Genomic DNA, 16,192 nt, shown 5'->3' on the forward strand with positions numbered 1-16,192 from the left:
TTGAAAAGTGAGCTTTTGTAAACCGATTCAGCGAACACAAAACTACGCTCTATCTCATCTATTAACCCTGTATTCAAACCGAGAGTGGTAGAAATGATGGTAGAGTGGTAGAGATGGTGATGGTATTCTCTTGAGACCCTGAACATATACATATCCCTATTCTATTACCATTTCTCTTTTATAGCGATAAATATTGAAACCGAAAATGACTTATTGCAACCATTTTTCGGCTTGAATGACAAGTTAATCAAGGTGACGGAATTTATTCTTGGGACGCTGAATCGACTGTCAAAAACTGCTTCTTAATATATCTTACAGTTTTGTTCCGATACCTATCAACAGACAGAAGACGGACGAACAGAAGACATTTTTTTTTTAGTGCAATGTACTCTTTAATAGAAATATTTGGACATCTTTCAATCCTGAAAGTCTAATACCTTGATGTTTTCACATCTCGTTGTTGCTGCTGATTTTTATTAGCTGTGCAATGTTAATTTTATATTGTTTGTGTGCGCTTTTCACGATGCAGATTGTTAAGTGTCTCCTTTTCATGATATTAATAATCCCAACAATAAAAGATAAGTATACAAGTGTAAGCTAATTGACCTTTGAAAAACTTCAAATGAGCGGTTTGCTTTGAAAATCTTTTGTGCGAATAAATATTACTACACTGTTTGATTTTTTTACTGCTTTGACAACTGTTCTTTTCAACCGACTTAAAAATAGAGGTTCTCAATTCTACCTGTTTATAAACATAGTTCCACTGATTTTAATAATTTTTGATTGTTTGTTTGAAAGAGCATATACTTTCCTGATGGTTCCATGTAAACTTTATAAGGATATAACTAGCTGAACCTGCGGTTTCTACATAACGCATCATTCACGTATGAACATGAATATCCTTGTCAATTCTCACATCTGTCCATGTCTCTTTATAGACACAAGTGAAGAACGTCTTGATAAAAGTCGGCAATTGGTACTTAAAGGGGAGAATTTTTCATTATTTTTTTTTCAATATCTTGCACCGTTTGCAAGATTTAAGCCTACTTCTGGTTGGAGTTTCTAAGTCATCTATAATCAGTGTTTTCTTTCTTCTTGTATACAGTATGTAATAAGCAAATACACTACAGACACAATTAACTATATTGTCAGTGATACATGGTGTTCATTCCAAATAATAAATGTTCATCTTTAGACTGGAGAAATGGTTATCCTTCGTTTTTCATTATCATGTGACGATGAAACAAACGCCAGCGAGCTATAGTAACCCCGTATACAAATGTGTGGTATTGGAATGCCTAACTCGTAGAATATGATGCTTTACTTTTTAAAATTTTAATATTTCCAATGCACCTCTAAAAATGTAATGAATTAATAACGACCATTTAAAAAAATATTCAATTAAAACTGAACAATCTACACAAAATTTGCAATTGATCAGTGAAAACGGCATCTTTCTAAAGCTTGTGGTTTCCGAGATATCACTGTTAAAAGAATTGACCACAAACATATAAACTTTTCTTGACCACAAACATATAAACTTAGCATTTTAATATATAGATAATAATCTTCGGACTTTGATAAGACTATATAACTCTTCGGTAGCTGACAGTATTTCATATCATAATTAGGTGTGTGTGACCACGGATAACTTCGTCATGGGTGCACCGATTTTTATGATTTTTTTTTCTTAATTTGAAAGAGTATGTTTTCGCGGTGGTTACTAGGATCTGATGATAGCTTTTGGAACTATACGATGAAAAACCTTCAACAACGGACATGTCAGTATCGCAATTAACTGACTTCATTGTGTGCATGTTCACGCATACCTTCAACATAGATTTACTACCGACTTTGATTTATTATCATCCTTATCCTTTGATTTTTATTATCTTACTTTCATTATCTTATTTTTTTATTATTTATTATCTTATTTGATTCATTATCTGATTTATTAGGATATTTAACATCCTCGGACAGAACAAGTGAATAAGATGTAAGTTCAAAAATAGTTCAGACTAAACAAGCATTCAATAGGAAAAGAGGACTGCTAACATAAAAACGATTTATTAAGACCCTTGTATGAAGCGTGGTGCTTTACGGTTCAGAGACGTGGACATTGAAAAAATGAAATGAAATCTTTGAGTTTTACGTCCCACGGTTATGGCGATTAGGCTAAAGGAGACGGTGATGATGAGAAATGAATGAAATGGTGAAATGAAGAAAGCGGGAGGAAATGGGAGAACCCCGAGAAAACCCACGAGCGCGGTGTTTGTCCACCACAAAGTCCACACAACGCGTGTTGCGATCGAACCGGGGACCCCAACCACCGGAGGTGAACGCTCTACCACTGAGCCACTCTACCACCCTACAACGTGGACATTGAGAAAAGCTGAAATATTCAAGCTGCAAGCACTTGGAAATGTGGTGTTGGCGCAGCACTCTACGTACTAAAGGAAGCTAATGAAGGACGACTGATCAGAAGATAATAGGAGAAAGAAGAAACAGCGTGCTTGGCCATCTTATTCGACACTCCGATTGGATCACCGTGCTGATAGAGGGCAAGGCAGAAAGAAACCAGAAAGAAGAAGACCAAGGATAGAATATCTAGATGCAGTTACGAAGATGAGACCTTATCAAAGTATAGAACTGCTCTCTCAAGGGAGAGAAAAGTTTTAAAATTTCCATGTCGCCCATGAATCTACGGTTGAGAAGAGAAAGGAAATCTTGTAGGTTCAAAGAGTATACTTTCTCGCAAATTTCATAAAAATTTCATCATGATTTAATGAAAGTCGTTGTAATTACACTATGAAACTCCTTAACATATGATAGTGTTAATACCGTTTGCATGTTCACGTATAACTCCGTAAACCGTAAACTAATTTCTATGTGCCCAGAGTGTGGAGAGATGTCTCAATGACAAGAATTGCTATTAGATACTCCAAGTTGTGATTGAAATATCCGCATTTGCCAAGATCACAGTTTTTTCAAGATAACGTCCACACAACAGAAGATGTTTTGTTCTGTGGAATACGCAAGGACAACGTCCGTTCAATATAACTGTCGGCAACAGCTTGGGGTCGATCCACATGACAAAAATTCCATTAAGAGTCCCTATCACTGCGAAATTAAAATACCGCTAATTTTACAATTATTATGTGATATCTTCAAATAGGTAAAAGATAATCGAAAAGTGGATCAAGACCTCCCTAGACAATGTTATTTTGCATGAGGTACCATTATCACGAGTCACCTAGTAGCTTGCCGTATGCAGTTATTTAGAAACGCGAAAATAAATGTCGATTTTCTAAATGGCTGGAAATTGAAAGCAGATAAACGAGTCTTGATAACGGTATCTCACTCAAAATAACATTGTCTAGGGAGATCTTGTTCCACTTTTCGATTATCTTTTATCTATTTGAAGATATCACATAATTACTGTAAAATTAGCGGTATTTTAATTTCGCAGTGATGAGGCCTCTTAAGCGTTGGCATACACAACTTATGGAGACAGATCGACTATGCAAAGGGAAAAGCACCGGCCGTTCTTCGCATTCGGAGGAGACAGTGGGATACAGTTCGACAATTCTTCCAACGCGGCCCCACGATGTCAGTTGGGAAAGCTCGCCATGGGTTAGCATTGCCTCGCTCAACAGCCTAGAATATTACATAAGTGTATGAAATTCTTTGCTCCCATGTGCAGAACGAAGCCTTATGGGTCATTTTCTTCGCAGAAAGAACTGTGATGGGACACTCGTATCTTGACATGCTACAGATATTTTTGATACCACAACTTGAAGAGGACCCACAAGATTACATTTTCCAACAGGATAGAGATGTATCCCAGTTCCATAATGACGTGAGAGGGTATCTGAATGAAACTCTTCCACAGCGTTGAATATGTCACACTGGTCATGATAATGAAGAGTTGTTGAGATGGACTCCGAGATCTCCAGACATGACACCGCATGCGGCTCCTTCTTATGGGGGTTTGTCAAAGATCGCATCTTTGTCCCATCATTGCCTCGAGATCTGACGGTGCTACGAGAGCTGATAACAGAAGTCTTTGCTACCATTACAAGAGACATGTTGATTTGAGTATGGGAGGAAATGGACTATCGACTATACCAACTGAAACGTTTAAAACCGTTTTTTTGGAAATATCTGGAAAACTACAAATTGGATCTTAAAAAAGTTGTAACGGAAGTTAGATTCTCCGGTAAAAAAAAATATAGTGAACATTTTTTCGTTGCTTGATAGATGGCGCTGTAATCGACAAATATCAAAATGGGTTACTAACAGTTGAAAAATGAGGCATTAAAACTGTTTTTGGAAATATTTTGAAAACTACAAATCGGATTTGAAAAAAATGTAACAAAAGTTGTTCGTCTCGAAGAGGGACATCCAGCGATACCATACTCGACTTCCTGCCCCGCCCACCGGTGTGGGAGGGAATTAACTTTGAAATATTAAATAGGAAGCCCCATTTCCTATTACAGATTCGGATTCCCGGGTAAAAATACGTAACTTTTGTAATTGACATTTTTTCGTTCTGTGATAGATGGTGGTGTAATCGACAAAAATCAAAATGGGTAAACATTGTAACAAATGATAAGAAAATTTATTACTATTTTCCGCGATACTTCCTTTATCATTCAAATTACCGTCTATGAAGTGAGGACTGCTACTATGCGTCGCAGTCCGTGGTTAGACTTTCGTTGTAGGTGTAATACTTGCAATGTGTATTGCAGAAAACGAGCGCCATTTCGAACATTTTTTTCAGTAAGCAATGGAGATGTGTGAAAGGCAAGGGGACTCACCTGAAACAAGCACCCCGAAGGTGAGAGATAAGGGTACTCACATTAAAAAAGCATTCTGAAGGGAACAAACTATTACTACATCCAAGTCGTTGTTCTTGGGGAACGCTAAAACTACATTTTAAATCACTCATAAAACAAACCATGAATGTTTCCAACTGCTGTCCATTTTACCTACATCTGTGACAGAAATTACACCAAAAATGTGGACAAAGTAATGTATGATGTTCTGAAGAATCAAGTGCTTTTGCTGTAAAACACAATTTCTCATTATAAATTATAATAACTCCCTTTCTAACCTTCTGAGATGGCTCTGGAGGGATCAACTATGCTGTCATTTGATAGCATTCGCGAAAATATCAAAACTATCTACTTTAATTTTCCTAATCTGATATGTATTTCTTAAGATACTTTTCAGCTGTTCGTAACAGTTTTGATTTTTGACGATTACAGCGCCATCTAGTGACGCAACAAACAAAGTGTTCAATACAAAAGTTACGTATTTTCAAAAAATGGAGGTTCCTATTTAAGATTCCAAAGTTGACTCCCTTCCGCCCCCGGGAAGTGGGGCAGGGGGTTGAGTGTGGTATCGTTGTTTGTTCCTTTTCGAGACAAACAACTGTTTCTTACAAGTTTTTAAAATCCCATTTGTAGTTTTCCAGATATTCCCCCCCCAAAAAAAAAGTTTTAAATGCATCATTTTTCAACTGTTAGTAATCCATTTTGATTTTTGTCGATTACAGCGCCATCTATAATGGAACGAAAAAATGTTCACTACAAAAGTCACGTATTTTTCCCCGGAGAATCCTAATCTGCGATTTAAAAAAAATGGAGGTTCCTATTTAAGATTTCAAAATTGAGCCCTCCCTTCCCCGGTGGGTGGCGCAGGGGGTCGAGTGTGATATCGTTGTATGTCCCCCTTCGAGATGAACATCTTTTGCTACAACTTTTTTAAAAATCCGATTTGTAGTTTTCCGTATTAAAAACAGTTTTAAATACCTCACGCGGTACCGTATATATGCCGTGTCACGAAAGGTGCCCATATTGTATCTTTGTAAGTTAGGTAAAAAAAAAGAACTTTGATATATGACCCGTGCTTTTAGTATATGAATAATTTTTCAGAAAAGGGTACATTCTTTTTCGGACATCCGATATATACAGGGTGCGGCACGTAAAACCGGCCCGTCGTAATATTCTGGTATATTGTGTTTTTGGCAACACTTAAATAATCTACCTTCTTACCAAGAGATGGCGTGTCGAGGTCGGGTCGACTTACGTCACTGCAGCAGTCACGTGCAGCCGCAGCCAGTGAAACTTGTCGAAACCAGTTGAGAAAAAGGCCTCGTTGTGTTAAGCCGGGTGAGTGTCAGTGTGTGATAATGCCGTATTCGATACCCGAGCGTGTTGCCATTGTTGAAGGGTTCATTCTCACTGGATCTTTTGTGAAAACAAAGAATTTGTTTCGGGAGAAATTTCCAGGACGTTCTGTGCCAGCAAAAAGCACCATTCAGGAATTGATTGAAAAATGGCGGCTTACAGGATCGGTTCAAAATGCTCCCAGGAACAGACGACCATCTGTCTGCACACCTGAATTAAAGATGCAGGCGGAGGAGATAATGACAAGAAGTCCTCGAAAGTCAACCAGGAGATTGAGTCAACAGGTTCATGCGAGTGAGAGAAGTTGCAGACGTGTTTTAAGGGGACTGAAGTTAAAACCGTACCGGATAAGTGTTGTGCAAGAACTGAACAATGTCTGACCTGCAGAAGAGGGTGCATTTCTGTTCATGGCTGTTGAGCAATGTTGCCAGTGGTTTCTTGGATCCACTAATGCGCATCATGAGTGACGAGGCGTGGTTCCACCTGTCTGGGTACGTAAATTCCCAAAACAACCGGTATTGGTCGACAGAAAATCCACACGCAATCCACCAGGTACCCTTGCATGATGAGAAGATTGGTGTTTGGTGTGCCATTTCCGCCACACGCGTTATTGGGCCCATATTCTTTGAGACGGCAGTGAACAGTGACGTGTATATGGGAATCCTGGAGGAGTTTTATACACACTTGACCGAAGAGGAGCGTCAGTTCTGTTACTTTCAGCAGGACGGTGCAACATGCCACACATCAGCTGCATCATTGTCCCTTGTGCATGAGATGTTTACACCAGAGAGGACAATCTGCAAAGGCTTGTGGCCTCCTCGGTCACCAGACTTGTCCACGTGTGACTTTTACTTATGGGAAGAGTATACGAAACAAATCCACACACAATTGAAGAACTCAAGACCAGGATCCAGGATGTCACCAATAGCATTACAACACAAGAACTGACAAGGGTATATATGAATCTCCTCAATCGTGCTCACATGTGTGTTGAAGTGGGCGGAGGACACTTTCAGCACCTGCTGTGAAGGCTACTGTGAAGGTGAGTAGTCATATTCCATACATTACATTTCATTTTATGTGTTCACTTTACGGGCCGGTTTTACGTGCCGCACCCTGTATAATATTTTATAATATAATATATAATTAGTGTACTACTTTTAGATATCTAAGTAAACTACTGGGGATAATGAAAACTGAAAAAAAGAAACTTAAAGAAAAAACTCATTCAAAAACACTAAAAAGGAAAATAAAAACCATTATAAAATTACCATTCAAACTAATTTATTTTTTCTAGGTAATAGGAATTATTTTGTTCCACTTGGCAAATATTTTAAAAAATTATTTTTGCTAGGTGATAGTAATGAAATATTTTCTAGTTTTAAGCGCTTTATTATTATTATTATTACTAATTTCTGCTCTTTCTAATTTCTGCTTTTATTTTCTAGCTTTTAGCGCTTTTATTTTAACTCGGTTAATGTTGTGTTTTTTAAAACAAAGTTTTTATTAGCAAGTATGCACAAGCATTTTAATGAAATTACTACTGGGAATATTTTTGTTCTGATTAATTTCTCTGAGATGTGTATGTGTACAGAACAATATCTACACGTGTATTACCTATTTTGTTAAATAGTCAATTTCCAGGTACTTTAATTTAATTTACATTTATAGTAGATACCTGGCGTCGCATATCTCCACTCTGCAGAGACATTATGCAGCATTGCCTTTTGATCTTGCAATGAACTTCCTCCCCGAATATTCGCATGTGTGTATACACTTTCTCATATAATGTTCACTAACAAGAATGCCCTATGTTGCTTTATTTTAATTTATGGTCTATACGTTTTACAACCTGAGTGACGCGTCTCCTGGTTAGGTGTGAAGAACGAGCAAGGGAGCGCATGTATCGACCAAATTAAACTGAGAAATCAAGAATACAGCACTACACATAATGATCTTTCACGATTTAGCTTCAGCAAACTTCGCAGATGCTACATGTTTGACACTTTGTGTTTGTTTGGAAAGCAGATGGTGTGAAACATGCAGGGTTTACGAAAGGAAGTGCCAGGTAAACAAGGTTGGGAACCACTGCTCTAGATTTTAATAGTATGTGAGTCACTGTTATGAGTATGTGTTTACTGTTAGGTGCATATGCGTCATTGTTAGGGAGTACGTCTCACTGTTGGATTCATGTGTATCTCTATTAGGAGTATGTATCTCACTGTTTCATATATGAGCATTACTGTTAAGAGAATGTGTCTCACTGTTATGTATATGTGTACCACTGTTATGTGTATCTGTCTCATTGTTAGATGTATGAATGTCGCAGTTAATTGTATGCGCATTACCGCTAGAAGTGTGTAATCACTATTGGGTGTATATGTCTCACTGTTAGTTGTATGAGTGTTACTTCTACGAGTGTGTATGCCACTTTCAAGTGTATGTGTGAACGTTACCTCTAGGAGTGTGTATATCACTGTTTCATGTATGTGCGTTACTGTTAAGAGAATGTGTCTCACTGTTAGGTATATGTGTACCACTGTTATGTGTATCTGTCTCATTGTTAGATGTATGAATGTCGCAGTTAATTGTATGCGCATTACCGCTAGAAGTGTGTAATCACTATTGGGTGTATATGTCTCACTGTTAGTTGTATGAGCGTTACCTCTAAAAGTATGTATGCCACTTTCAAGTGTATGTGTGAGCGTTACCTCTAGGAGTATGTGTCTCATTGTTAGTGTATACATTACCTCTAGTAATGTGTATGTCACTGTTAGGTGTGTGCACGTTGCCACTAGAGGTGTGTGTGTGTGTGTGTGTCACTACTAGGTGCATGTGTGTCACTGGTTAGTCTATGCGCGTTACCTCTAGGAGTGTGTACATCACCGTTAGATGTATGTGTCTCACTCTTACACTTTTAGTATATGCACGTTATCTCTAGGAGTGTGAATATCACTATTAGGTGTATGTATCTTACTATTAGTTGTATGAGCGTTGCCGTTTGGAGTAGAGATGTAAGGGCTCGGAAAAAAAACGTCCTTTTTGAAAAAAAACTCGGTTTTTTCTGCTTCGCTTTTTTGCTTGGGAAATTTTGGGCTTTTTTGAAAATTCTGCTTTAAATTGATAAACCAATTTTGTTTCGCTTCTCTACAACACAAAAAGTCATTTAATTAGTGGTTGATGCCGATAATAATATAAAACCTCGAAAATAAACCATGAATTTCGAAAAGATATTTCAAACAGTTTTACTTCTCAACATATTTACATTATGAATTCCAAAGGATTAACCAATGTATATAATATGATTTTTTTTAACCTCCTACATACAAAAGTAAGCAGGGTTGGCAAGAGCCATGGTTGTTTTTGAAAATGCCAAAAACCCGTTTTTTGGGGGGAGTTTAAACTAGGCTTTTTTGGTTTAAACCAGTTTTTTTGGGTTTAGATATTTTGCTTTATGTATTTATATTACGTATTGACAGAAATAAGTTTGTTTCGCCTTGGTGTTATTATGCAACAACGGGGTTATGCTGGAAGAGGTCACATAAGCTTAAAGAAGTCCGGTCAATAAATTTCTTAAATTGAGAAACTCCCGCCCTAGCCATCGGGAAAATCCCGCCATTACTCTAAATGTAAAACAATAACGGAAAAAATCCTGTTATTGCTTTGCATGTAAAATTTAAAGGTCAACGTATCATAATCAGTACGCTAAAACTGAGGTATTAAATTACAAATTTAGTGCGTACATATCATTGAAAGTACAACCCAAGCTAATGTTGGAAGCTACGTAGGCAATCGATAAATTTTGTCAATTTATATCAGTATATTTAAGCAACCTTGGCTTCTTTATAAAACAACAGGCATTCAGGCATGCAGAAATATACAATTTAGTTTCGTTTCGTATGTTCAGGCTTAACATCCTAACGTAATAACGAGGTTATCAAGGAGAAGACTTTCGCTTAAAGTGACATCCGAACCGCTACTTTGTTTACGTATGAAAGAAGGGTTGTGGTTCGACCGAGAATTGAACATGGGACACCTTGATTAAAAGGTGAAAAGGAAATAAAACTAATGCAGATGGTTTGATGTATGGAAACGTCACCATGAAGTTCACACGATTCGCATTTTTCGTACCTTTTATTTTTTTTCGGTTTAAACCAGTTGTTTATTTTTTAAAAAAGAAGAAAAACAGCTGGTGTAAACCAGCCAACCCTAAAAGTAAATACTTCTTTTAAAAAAATACTCAAATAAGTAGCAAAATTCTATGTAGTATTTTTACTTCAAAATATTCCATACCCTCTTTTTGGAACAAAATAAAATTAAAATAAAACATAAGAAAAATACTTAGATTTATATGATACACTTAAAGGCTGCACACCTAGAGCTTTTGGTTTTGTATATTCTTGAAATTCTACAGTTTTATATAAGCACCATCACGGTTTATTCAGTCCTCAAGTTTTCTGTATTTTTAACAAGAGGGATTGAACATGAAGGGTGTGAGATAAGAATATGGTAACCCATAATTTTACTATTTTAAGAAATTAGAAATTTTCTGCTGCACAATCGATTTTGAAAGTCGGAAAGCTGATTTTTCACATAAGTCTATACATAAGGGATTAAACGAAGCGGTATGCGTTGCTGCCTATCTGATGCTGCGTAACTCAGCAATTGAAAATTTGTTAGTTACCATGTTCTTGGCTCACACCCTTCATATCATTATGGAACTCTCCCCACCCCACCAACACACACACAAAAAAGGACTACGGAATATATTTAAGTTAAGATAAATACAACTGCACAACAAACATGATTGACTGGAGCTTTTGCGCTTCTATCGAGAAGTTCGGAATTTAACTCAGCATTCGACCATTCTGACAAAACTTTTCTTCATTCCATCTATGAAGTAGAAATAGTGCGTGTACTGTGAGTTGGCTGACTTCATTTCTTATTGTTTTTAAATCGTTATTATTACTAATTACCAGCAGTGACGGTTTTGCGAGGGTTAGAGGGGTGGTCTTTCGGACTGAAGCCTGTTCTCCAAAATTACGGAATGTCTAAAACAAACGAAATATCTATTAGTTATGCCTTTACTCATAAACTTTAAGCTGCCGTCAAATAAAAATTACGAATGCTTAGAAAAACTAAACATTAGTAAGAAAAAAACCCTCCCAAAATACTCTTCTAAATCCGCCACTGATTCTCAGTATAAAATGATCTTCAAGGTTGTATCCGGAAGATTATCGCTAAATATATAAACGAAACGAAATACAGTATTAGTTATGCCTGTACTCATAAACTTCAAGCTCCTCCCAAATAAAATTAGGAGATTTTAGAAAATGAAACAATCAGAGTAACCCGTCCCAAAGTACGTTTGTAAATCCGCTACTGATTATTTGTATAAATTAGTATTCAAGGTTTTATCCGGAAAATTATTGCTAAATCGTTGCACAGCTACAGTATAACAGAAATGTGGAAGTACGGTTAGACGGATATATTGAAAAACGTACGCTTTGACGGATATATAGAAAAACGTAAGTTTAACTTCTGCGTTAGAAGCTAGAGTACTAAGCTCTTAGAAATGAAACAGACGACAAACTGAAATGATATCGAGAAGAAAAAATATCGATAACTCAAAAGTTAAAATAAAGTTAAATAGCCTCTAAAATTGCCCTCAAATACTACATTCTTCATGTTAGCTTTAATTCGTAAAACATGTGCTCCATCCATCTTGATGGTGAATTTTAGAGCGAAATATGGCATTTAGGTCATGGAATTCTTATCTAAGTATAGAATATACTATAAGAAAGCTATTTAGATAGAAAAATCATGAAAATGAAAAAAGCCAAAATTTCCAAAATTCTCGTTTTTTTCCCAAAAAAGCCGGCTTTTTATGTGAAAGAAACCATCGATTCAAAAAAGCCGGCTTTTTTGCATCTCTAGTTAGGAGTGTATATGTCACTGTTAAGTGTATGTGTCTCACTGTTAGTTATGTGCGCGTTTCCACTAGGAGTGTGTGTGTCATTATTAGGTGTATATGTCTCACTATTAGTAGTATGTGTCTCACTGTTAGGAGAATGTGTCTCACTGTTAGGAGTATGTCTCACTATTAGGAGTATGTGTCTCACTGTTAGGAGTATGTCTCACTATTAGGAGTATGTGTCATTATTAGGTGTATATGTCTCAGTATTAGTAGTATGTGTCTCACTGTTAGGAGAATGTGTCTCTGTTAGGAGTATGTCTCACTATTAGGAGTATGTGTCTCACTGTTACGAATATACCTAGATATGTCTCACTATTAGGAGTGTCTCACTATTAGGAGTAGGATGTGTCTCACTATTAGAAGTAGGATGTGTCTCACTATTAGAAGTATGTGTGTCACTTTTAGGAGTATGCGTCTCACTACTAGGAGTATATGTCTCACTTTTAGGAGTATGCGTCTTACTGTTAATAATACGTGTGTTACTGTTATGATTATGAACGTCACAGTTAGAAGACAAGCTACAGTAGATGCAATCTGCTACTTAACAGTGAATTTTTTACACATACGTAAATACGTTAATAGTTGGTTCTAACAGAATAAAATTAGTTTTTGTCGGTTTTCTCGAATTAAGTATGTGATAATTTACTTTATTCACCTCAATGAGATCCATCGATTGATATATGTCTCATTGTTGGACAGTTTTTCGTTGTATACTAATAATATTGCAGAATTTCTTGAATTGGAGCTTCTAAACAAATAAATTGAATACCGTAATACCTGCTATGAACTAAACTTAGAATATTGTTACGCCAGAGACGTAGAGTTGTCCACATTTCTTTTTTTTCTGTCAGAGACGTGGAAGATTTTGCACCCTTCATCTACCTTAATAAAAATCAGAAGCAGCCTAGTACAAGCAATTTTCACTTTTCTCTTTACCTCTTTAAGGTCGCTAGACGGATATAATTTATACAATTCAATCCGAAATTGTTAAAAATGACCGAAAAACTATTAAATATTCGTGGACGACAGCGTTACTTTTGGTTTTCTGAAAGAAGGTTGATCATCAGATGTTTCTTGCAGAGTGATGTATTCTGTAGATCAGAAACAGTTACGTTGCTGAAAAACGACGAAAAGCTCAATATGTTATTGAAATATAGATGTAGAGAAGAGTTGAAAAAATATTACAAACGGGAGTGTCTATCTCCCCCTGTCTTGATGTTTTGGCTGCCAGAGAAACAAAAGACAAATGAGCACTAAAATAACAAAGCTATTGATACCACTATTTAAGGTAAGTTCTATAGACTATCCAGGAAAATGGATACTTTCGTAGTAGCAAAAATTGTCGGAGCAAAATGAGTTTGTCAACAGAAAATGGGCTAATCTTTGGTTGGGAATCTTTAACATTACTGGTTAGCAAAATTGCCTACTTTCACTATATGAAAAGAGAAATATCAAAATAGAAACTTGTATTTTGAGCAAAATAAGGGCTTCGTAATTTGTATGACAGGACCAATGTTGACCTATCGTACAGTATTTTGTATATTTTCGTTGAGAAAAATGGTCCACTAAGGCACCACTGATTCAACGTTTTTGGGACTGCCATCCGTTTTAATTGCCCAACCATTTGTCAACATTAGCTCAACTTCATGGTTATATTTCGTACTGCAGTTGCGGTTCATACCAGCATTTTTTAAAAAAGGCACACACACTTTATAGTCAATGCTTACGGGATTATATTTACTGCGTACGTTGTAGTGGAACACTTGAAAGTAAGGCTTTACTTGATTTTGCTAGTTGTAGTAGGTAACAGAGACATTATATTGATGAAATATATACGCATTAAAAAAGCCAGCTCGTTTACGTATACAAATGCTAAGAGATATATGCACGGTCCGGTAGATTATATCATTAAAACATAAAATTTATGTGCGCAAATTACCAAAAATTGTTTTAATTACCGAAGTAGATACTGATAATACAAACAGGGAAATACCCCGACCCTGTTGACCTTATATTTGCTCACTAGTCTACATGTTCCTTCGTTGTAACTTGAATACCATTAGTCATTATGTTATCTGAAAGCTGTCCTTGAAAAGATTAGGCCATTAAAGCGTGTCAAATGCAAATTGTTGTGTTTATTACATATAATTGTAACAAACTCGATCCGTAAACACACAGAAAGCAAACAGGAACCGCAAATGTTATCTACTCGTGCAGTAACGACACAAAGATATGTGCTCGTCCTCAATACTACCCATTTACCTGTGGTCTACGTTATTCGATTCTTCCTTGAAACTACGAGTCCGTAACTTCCAATAATCTTTGATTTCTCATTAGGGGAGACCGGGGCTGGTTGGCGAAATTTTAATTCTTTATTTATTTATTTTTCTTTTTTTTTATGAACAGATGGTGCACTGTATTGTAATGTAATGGATGTGTACGGACAGATCAATGTTTCCTCTAATAAATTCAATTTTTGTTTTTGTTTTGTTGCTTGCAGTTTTCGAGAAATAAAATTTTCTTTCTTTTAAAATGGAGTATGCCGACCGACCCCTAGTAAGGGTTTATTTGCCTGATATTGTGGGGCTAGTTGGCATACCTTTTAATTATAGCAAAACACAAACAAAAATTGAATTTATTACAAATAAACGTTATTTTTCTAAATTCTATTATACACTATGTGATCAAAAGTATCCGGACACTTGGTTGAAAATGACTTACAAGTTGGTGGCGCCCTCCATCGGTACTGCTGGAATTCAATTTGGTGTTGGCCCACCCTTAGCCTTGATGACACCTTCCACTCTCGCAGGCATACTTTCAATCAGGTGCTGGAAAGTTTCTTGGAGAATGGTAGCCCATTCTTCACGGAGTGCTGAACTGAGGAGAGGTATCGATGTAGGTCGGTGAGGCCTGGCACGAAGTCGGCGTTCCAAAACATCCTAACGATGTTCTATAGGATTCAAGTTAGGACTCTGTGCAGGCCACTTCATTACAGGGAAATTATGGTCGTGTAACCACTCCGCCACAGGCCGTGCAGTATTAACAGGTGCTCGATCGTGTTGAAAGGTGCAATCTCCATTCCCGAATTGCTCTTCAACAGTGGGAAGCAAGAAGGTGCTTAAAACATCAATATAAGCCTGCGCTGTAAGAGTGCCATGCAAAACAACAAGGGGTGCAAACCCCCTCCAAAAAAAAACACGACCACACCATAACACCACCACCTCCGAATTTTACTGTTGGCACTACACACGCTGACAGATGACGTTCACCGGGCATTCGCCATACCCACACCTTGCCATCGGATCGCCTCATTGTGTACCGTGATTCGTCACTCCACACAACGTTTTTCCACTGTTCAGTCATCCAATGTTTACGCTCCTTACAGCAAGCGAGGCATCGTTTGACATTTACCTGCGTGATGTGTCGCTTATGAGCAGCCGCTCCGCCATGAAATCCAAGTTTTCTCACCTCACGCCTAATTGTCACAGTACTTGGAGTGAATCTTGATGCAGTTTGGAATTCCTGTGTGATGGTCTGGATAGATGTCTGCCTATTACACTTTATGACCCTCTCCAACTGTCGGCGGTCTCTGTCAGTAAACAGACGAGGTCGGCCTGAACGCTTTTGTGCTGTACGTACCCCTTCACGTTTCCACTTCACTACCACATCACACACATGGACCTAGGAATGTTTAGGATTATGGAAATATCGTGTACAGACTTCTGACACAAGTGACACCCAATCACCTGACCACGTTCAAAGTCCGTGAGTTCCGCGGAGCACCCCATTCTGCTTTCTCACGATGTCTAATGACTACTGGCAGTAGGTGGCAGCACAAGGTTTTAGAGAGTGTCCGGATACTTTTGATCACCTAGTGTATATATTGCAATTAAGTAGGCTATTTGAACTTTGAAGTGACTTTTATTCACAACATTTAAAAGAATCAACATTATGAAATATGAAAACTTCTTTCTTTCATTCTAGCTTGGTTGTCATGACATTGAAAGCTACAAGATTATAA

This window comes from Thermobia domestica, chromosome 1 (assembly GCF_964235325.1).
Source record: "Thermobia domestica chromosome 1, izTheDome1.hap1.1, whole genome shotgun sequence".
NCBI classification, from domain to species: Eukaryota; Metazoa; Arthropoda; class Insecta; order Zygentoma; family Lepismatidae; genus Thermobia; species Thermobia domestica.